The following is an 8,399-nucleotide window of genomic DNA, read 5'->3' as shown; positions in this document are numbered from 1 at the left end:
AATCATTAGGCGCTCGGCGGGCTCCAGAAGGCGCCCAGAAGCGGCCGCAGTTCAGCACCGGCGCGTTGTTGTCCCTGCAGCATACTCTCCATCCCTACCTCATAAGTGCCATGGACGAGGTGCCAGATATTCTGGACAAGACTATGCACGTCAGTGCTCAGGAAAAATGCAGACAGGAAACGCTTCAGCTTTTCCTTTAGCGGTAGATAGTCGTGGATGGCGAAGGGGGAGATGTGTAGTAGGAGGTTGTACGTGACATAGTGGTGAACAGCGCAAAAAAGGCGGGACAACGACAAGACAAGCGCTGAACTATCAACTGGGTTTATTGAAGGACGGAAGGGTATATATACTAAAACATAACACAAAGAAGTAAGATGATAGTGTAAAAGGGCCGTGAAAATCAAAACCTATGTCACATGTGTAGTGATGTATGCTAATTCCTTGTTGCTACGTGACGACGTACGTGACGTGACGACGTGCGGCGGCCAAGCCTCGACACCACGTATAAGACGGATATCGGTGGCGCAGTGAATGCTTGCTGACAGGTAGCTTACTCGTAGGCGACTGCCGGAGCTGGCCGCATCTCCCAGGCCCGCCTCTACCAGCCCGATGTTCACCAGCAGTCTCCTGCCTCGGTCATTCCTGGGCGTGTTGGCACCAGGTCTGGAGGGTGGTGTACGGGTAGGCCAGGGAGCCCTTGCTCACCGGTTGGTCGGGCAGCACCGCGTACGGCAGCAGCGAGAGCAGTACCGAGACGCTGCCGAGCCGCAGGCGCGCTACGTCGTGCCACACTGCCAGCAGGCCTGGCTTGGTCATCTGCTTGGCTCGAGCTTCCCTCACCAGCCGGTGCCAGAGGCGTTGCTCCTCGAAGTGACTCAGGATGCGCTAACCCGTCGTCCCCTCGTCCTGACCAAAGCAATCCAGCAGCGGCCCGTAAAGTCCAGTAGCAGCAATATCTCTGGATGTTCGGAGCGCGCGAGGAAGTACAAGCAACGCGAGCGCCGTGGCAGAAAGGCTCGGGCTCCGGATCGGCTCGAGAACGGAATAAAAAAACTATTTCTTCTGTTTACACCAGATTTCCGCTGTGACACGGTCAACATTGAATAAGGCGAACCACTTTCACCTTGCTTCACCTTGCACACCCATTGGCCAGAAGCAACCACAGTCCCCGGTACTGCTAACTCTGCTGTCGCGTCTGCTTTCCTTTCTACCTTGGTGGCCCGTTTTAAATTTTCGTCTACAGTCACCCTGAGCCTCAGCGGAAAGTTCGAGTCGTCTCTCTTTGCTGAGCTCCTTTACATTCTCGACGCGATTCGCCTGCGCATCACCGTGTACCACCCCGAGACGAATAGCCGAGTGGAACGCTTCCACCGCCACCCCATGGCTGCACTCACCGCCTTCGCTACACCAGTGGAATGCGTTCAGCGCAATCAGGGCGTGAGCAACATAAGGAGTCCGCGTCTTGCAGCCTATCTGAGCCGCAGGTGTACGCCGTCGCGTGCCGCCTGCACGCGATGGGCCACAATGGCGCACCGAACTCTGCTAAAGCAATATTGATGGAAACTGGCGGTGGCTTGCCAATGTGTCTTGCATTTTCAGGCTCTTCGATGTCAGTACTGCACATACTTTTTTGAAGTATCGTGTGGTCAGTGTGTACTTTAATGCCGACTGACGCGGCGCTCTGGTTGCATTTCCCACTCGCGCTTCTGCGGCTGTTCTTTGAGCGCGCGCTCCCGCCGTGTCGTCGTTCGTTGCTTCGTTTCGTTTCGTAACGCGGCATGGTCGCTCTTTATTCACGTGACGTACGAGACAAATAAAGAAGCGCGCTTCTAGCTGTGCTGGTAGCCATGTGCCAACAAAAATGAGCATTGTGTCTTTTGTTTTGTACTGTAGGTACATAAGCAAGCGGGAAATCCAACGCGCCCTGATTTTTTATTTCTCGCTCCGGTCAACCACGAAAATGGCCGTACGAGATTCAGGCATTCTACTCTAAACAGGATATGCCTTCGCCATGCACGCCAACGTATTCAGGCAGCCCTTCATGCCCCCGCCGCTCCTATCAGTGGTCGTAGTGTGTCGGGAACAGCAGGTGGAACAGGCGACATGTGATCGCCGGCATTTCATTTATTTATTTATTTATTTATTTATTATTTATTTATTTATTACCTGCATCGCCTGTTTTAGGCATTACAGCAGGGGGGCATCATCGCAACAAAAGCACTTCGAAATCATATGCGCAAAACGTGGTAACAACATTCGATGGCAAAGCATTCCAGTTTCTAATCGTACGTGCAAAAAAAGAATAACGCAAGACGTCACTTTTAAAAGAAAGTTCACGAACTTTCAGAGAGTGGTCACGCCTTTTTGATATATAAGATGGAGGTTTTGTGAATAGATCTCTACTTATACCGGTTTTACAGTGGTATATATTATGAAAAAATTTTAACCTCAAATCTTTCCTGCGCTCCTTCAGCTCCTGCCATTTCAGTTTGGTTTTAATTTCTCGCACACTAAGATTTCTACTCCAATTACCGTGAACAAACCTCACTGCCCTGTTTTGTATCGTCTCAATTGCATCAACAAGTTCGGCAGTATACGGATCCCAGCACACGCAAGCGTATTCTAATAACGAGCGGACATTAGTAAAATATAACTTTTCTTTGAGACTACTTGGCAGCTGACTAAAATTGCGTCTTAAGAATCCCAACACCCTAGAAGCTTTAGTCTTTACGAAGTTAATGTGTTTTGCCCATCCAAGATCTGACGTAAAAAGAACTCCCAGGTATTTATGTTCTGAAACGCTTTTTAAATCTGCGCTACCTAATGTATAAGTGTTTATTTGATATGACCTCTTTCTTGTAAAAGTGACGTGCACACACTTTTCCACGTTAAGAGACATCTTCCATTTAGTGCACCATTCCAGTACTGTATCCAGATCATTTTGCAAGCACTCATGATCACGTGCATTATCAATCACCCTGTAGACCACACAGTCGTCAGCAAACATTCTGAAAGATGACTGAATACTTTCAGCAATATCATTTGTAAAAAGCAAAAACAAAAGAGGACCCAAAACTGAACCCTGGGGCACTCCTGAAGTCACATCAGCATAAGCAGATGAACATCCATTAACCACCACGGTCTGCCGTCTTTGGGAAAGGTATTCGGCTATCCACATAATGATACTTTCGTTAAGTTTATACGTTCGCAATTTGGAGACGAGAAGGTCATGAGGAACAACGTCAAACGCTTTCCTGAAGTCGAGAAAAATACAATCAATCAGTTGTCTATTGTCGATAGCTACCGCTAAGACATGGGTAAATTCAACCAGTTGCGTTGAACAAGAAAACCCTTGACGGAATCCATGTTGACTAGGATGAATAAGAGTGTACTTGGTGAGATGAGACATAATGCAACTATAAAGAATATGTTTCATTGTTTTGCACACTAAACTTGTTAGTGACACCGGTCTGTAGTTCTCCACGTGATTTTTTGGTCCCTTCTTATGTACGGGAAAAACACGCGCCATCTTATAATCGTTAGGTAATGCAGTTTCAACCCAACTCTTTTGGAATAAAAGCAGAAAATATTTGGACAATATCACTGAACATTTAGAGATTAACGCGACAGGAATGTCGTCTGGACCACATGCTTTGTTTGCTTTAATGCCATTGAAAAGTTTTCTAATACCCATCACGCTAAAATTGACTTCTGGCATTAAATCTACTTCAATCTGGGAAACCACATCAACCGTGCGCGAGAAGCTCAGATTGAAGACTAAAGAAAAGTAACTACTGAACAGCTCAGCCTTTTGTGCATCATCATTAACTATTACTCCATGATCTATTAGCGGAAGGATAGAAACACCGTCTTTACCATTGCGTCTAACAAATATCCAGAATTCTTTTTGATCTTCAACTAGCTTCAGTCCAAGGTCCTGAAAATAGGATTCCTTTGCCGAAATGGCCATGTTTCGAAATTCGCGTGCAAGTTTATTAAGCTCAAGGTTTGCTCTAGCGCAGCCGGTGCGTTTTGTCTTGCGATAAGCACGCCGCACTCTACGAAGAAAAATACGCAGTTGTTTATTAAACCACGGTTTATCTCTGGATCGCTTGCTTGACAAGACCCGTGTCGGGATGAAAGCTTCGCTGAGTGTAAACAGCTTCTCTTTAAGGATGTTCCATAGCTGTTCAGTGCTCAGGTCGTCTGCTAGCGTACCAAACGTTGGATAAAAACACTCAAGGGCTGAATTAATCGCATCAAAGTTGCCTTTACTGTAATCGTACAGTTTTCTAGTGGGTTTCTTAATAATTGGCAAATTTTCAATATTAATGTCAGAAACAAATACATTGTGGTCACTAATACCAGGCAAGACGTGCACATTTGATACAATAAATATAAACTACCAGAAGCAGTAGTTCTGGGATTATTGTGTAACCAGTCAATGTCAGGCAGGTTGAAGTCCCCCCCCCCCCTCCCCGTAAAAAACATGTGATCACATTTAACAGTATCGACTAGCTGCGACAATTTGGCAATCTGTTCGTAGGTTGCATTCGGAGGCATGGAATGCATTCGCTTGTCTAACAATCGTAGCCGCGGGAACCCCGCACTTGACGTCACTCGCATCGCACTCTAGGCGGCGCTGTTTGTAGGGCGACTCATGTTCCTGTGTTCACAGTCGTGTCTTATGACTGTGCCATCTAATGATAGTGACTGGCGAGAAACGCAATGCTGCTGCTTACAAAGCAACATTGGCTAAATAACATCATTTTACGCCAAACATCATCAGGCCTGATGCCCTTTGAGCTGTAAATCCATTTTTATTGGTGAGTGGCGAATGCATGAACTTCACCTTTTGATTTGGCTATTGGCTGCCGGCTAATTTCACGGGAGGAGCTTATCAGCAACTCTTTGTCCATTGCTTCTTATAGTAAATACCATGAATACACTTGGTGCTGCTCCAATTTTTGCTGCACCTGTGTTGATGTATCGCAAGAAGGCTGGAATTGTGATATTGTGTGCTTGTTGCAACCAGAACACCACAATTACCCAAGAAATATAATGATGCAATATTAATTTATTTGTAATGTGCATTGCAAGAAAGTGTGGTAATTATGCATCATGAAGTCCACACAGTAGAAGTAAAGTTACCAGCGATTTAATTCTTAGTAGGTAAGAGATCAGGTCGATTGTGTTTAGATGTTGTATTTGATCTGCCCACAAACTCATCGCCATCCTCGATCCACCTACCTACCCCTCTGCACCCTCCAAAAGCTCCACCCGCCACTCATATAACCGCCTCCGTCCATTTTCACTCTGCAGAAGAATTCTCTCGTGTGTGTCAAGCCTCGGCTCAGAGTAAGCATTGATAAGAGTAAAAGCATCAAAATAACTATCCAAGGAAAATCCAGCAGCTTTTTAATTGTCGTATCCAATGTCGGGTCATGCCGCATTTTTTCATTTTTTTTCTCGGGTTGGTCACAGTGACAAAATAGCTCTGCAAACATTTAAATAATTTTACAGAAAGTACAAGTAAATCCAACCACAGGCTGGCTGTGGCTTCCAAACACAAGGCCTCCATAAGTCCCGTATTAATCGCAACCACCAGTAGTACTACACCAAAAGCAAAAAAAAAAAACAAATTCCTCTATGCTTTCCTTGGTTTGTATGACTTTTGGCTTCCATATTTGCGATGTGACCAGTTCCTTGTTTCCCTAAGCATATCTGCTCACTAGCACTTTTAGGCTCTCGGTTCTGATAGTATTGGCACCTGTCTTGACAGGTGTAGCATGAGAGGGCCCTCACGCAGCTGCCCCCTGGTGATGGTTCATTAGTTGTTCATTCTCACTTTTTCAACGTGATTTGCAGTGCAAATGTGTGCCTAAAGGGAAACGGCCCAAACGACATAACAGTTCATGGTAATCATTGCTGTGCTTGTTTCATTTCCTTCCCTTATGAAGTGAATTATGAGTAAATAAAGCCTGCACTTGACTTTAAACAACTTCTTTAAACACGTAACCTTAGGAGCCGGTGGAGGCAAGAGCAAAATACGTCTTTATTGGTGAAACAGTTTCATTTATTAAGAAACAGCATTTTTTTTTTGGCCCCTAGATTCAAACGCGTGATGTCAAAAAGAAAACTCTGTGGTCGCAGTTTGCAAGAGTACGGAGAGTATGCGCCAGCCTCAGAGATCAGCGTTTTATTTTTTTTTTATATTTTGACATTTTTCGAAGCGCTAAAACAACATGGACGCAGAGAGAGCGCAGGGACGATGTTGTTTTAGCGCTTCGAAAATTGTCAAAACTGCACCAACTAGCCCGATCCGCTACCCTTCTGATTTTTTTTTTTATACAACCACTATTTGTTTTGGCAAAGGCCCCTGCCGACGATACCCACGTAAACGTTGAAGAAGGTACCTTAATTTCTTGACTACAGTCCGCGGACTATACATGTTTAAAAGGTTAATTTTTGCGTCACCGCGGCGGACTATCGTCTGCAAATCACGGTATTTTGTGCTCGCCCACCGAGCTCAATTAAAGAAGCTTTACCATTTCATTTTTAGCTCATAAAATCCTCTTCTTGAATAAAATCTGGACTATTAAATAACCTTTGGAAACAACGTTCGCCAGTCGTGTCCATGGTTGACTCCACGGAATGGGATGGGATTGACCACCCTCCGTCAAACTTGCTCTTTGCTCTCGGCGTTGACCAGAAATCGTAGCCGGACGCATTTTGTCACTGCCTCATCTTACGCGACTCCTTTGAAATGATCCAAGCGTTCTCCAGCGAGCGGTACAGTTTAAACGGAATTCATCAAAAGTTTCCGCTTCCCTTGTGCGATCGCTTACGGTTCTTAGACCGCGAAGTGCGAGCTGAAGAAAAAAAAATGGCAGTGGTTTAGCTCTGGTTAAACCTGGAGGATTGCGAAAGCAACGAGGAAATAGAGAGAGAGGCGATGGAGAGCGCGCGGCAGCGGCGCAACTCCACTGTGCACGCAACTCCGGCACGCAACTCCACTGGCCTTGGCAGCCGCTTTAGCCTGCTCACTCGTTGCGCAGGCTTGAGCGGCGGCCAAGGCCAGTGGAGTATATTTCTCCTCGAGTCTTTTATTTTCCTTGTCAATAAAGTTTTCTACTACTACGACCGGCACGCAACCTATGCGCCGCTACTGCGCATTGCGCAACTGGCGAGCGCGGCGGCGGCACCTCTGAGTCACCCGCGCAGCCACGGCGGCGGCGCGCCAGCTGTGCGCCGTGTGGCGTCACTGCTTCTCGCGCATGCTCAGTATGGCCTTGCCTCAGCTCCGCGAAATGCCTCGGCGACTCGCGTAGCGTTGCTTTCGCAACAAAAATGGACGGTCGACGGTTGTGTCCGCCGCTTGGTTCTTCATCTGCATCCGACTATACTGTGAAATCATTCATTTCTGCAGCCGATGTTTCGATGTTCTTGTTCACGTTTCATTCGTCCGTGATATGACGTTAAAGAACCCCAAGTAGCCGAAATGTATCTTGAGCCCTGCACTTCGACGCGTTTCTCTCTTCTCGTCATTCTCTGCTTGATTGCAGTCCTAACAGAGCGGTTGAGTGTCCGCCAAACGCTTGGTGCTGAGTCCCAACTTCTACGCTACGAAAGAAAAGACGCATAACTGCCTCAATTTGTAGGTGGACGGCACCGCCTAATCACTGAGCGATTCTGGTGTCCACTAAATGGATTGGAGAAGCTTTACTGAACTCAAAGATCAATGGGGTGGGATTAATGTCCCCCTAACGGGGGGCGACCTTTCCCACCCAGTCCGCAAGATTGGCTTGCGGGTTCCTGTCCCGCTCCTTCAGGAGCCTAAGCCAGCCTTCTCGAAAGGGAGCCGGCAGAAGGTCTTTTGGTGGTGGATTTTACTCACAGTCCCATAGCATGCGTTCGTCTGTTGTTATATTGCCGGAATGTAAGCAGTTGGGTTCGATGGGTTGTGTGGTAATTTTGGAGAGAAGATGGGGGTCGTGACTGTCTTAGCTTTAGCTCTACGTAGGTTTCTGCCCTGTTGTCTGGCAAGGTCCGGGTGAGGTGCAGGGTAAAGTTTCCGCGTCTCACGGAGTTGATTCATTTCTGGGTAAGTGAAATATTCGTTGATGTGGGACTCCGACACTTCCCGCGTCCCTCTCGGTTTGCTAGAGCTCGAGCATATCGGTTCACCTTCCAGTGTCCCGCATTTTCTTCGTGTGCAGGGACCAAATTATTTTCTACAAGGCTTATCCTTCGCCTGTGTTTGATCAGTCCTGCGGCTGCAGAGCAAATCAGGCATTTGTTGTAATTTAGGGTCGCAATCTTAGAGTTGCTAATTGTTGTGTCTGCGCTGTCGTCCTTGAGAGCGAAGGCAATGGCTGCTTCTTCGGCCTGTGTTGCTG

The sequence above is a fragment of the Amblyomma mixtum genome, chromosome 3, assembly GCF_055824585.1.
Source record: "Amblyomma mixtum isolate Tamu chromosome 3, ASM5582458v1, whole genome shotgun sequence".
Lineage (NCBI taxonomy): Eukaryota > Metazoa > Arthropoda > Arachnida > Ixodida > Ixodidae > Amblyomma > Amblyomma mixtum.
Note: the sequence above shows the minus strand (reverse complement) of the source record.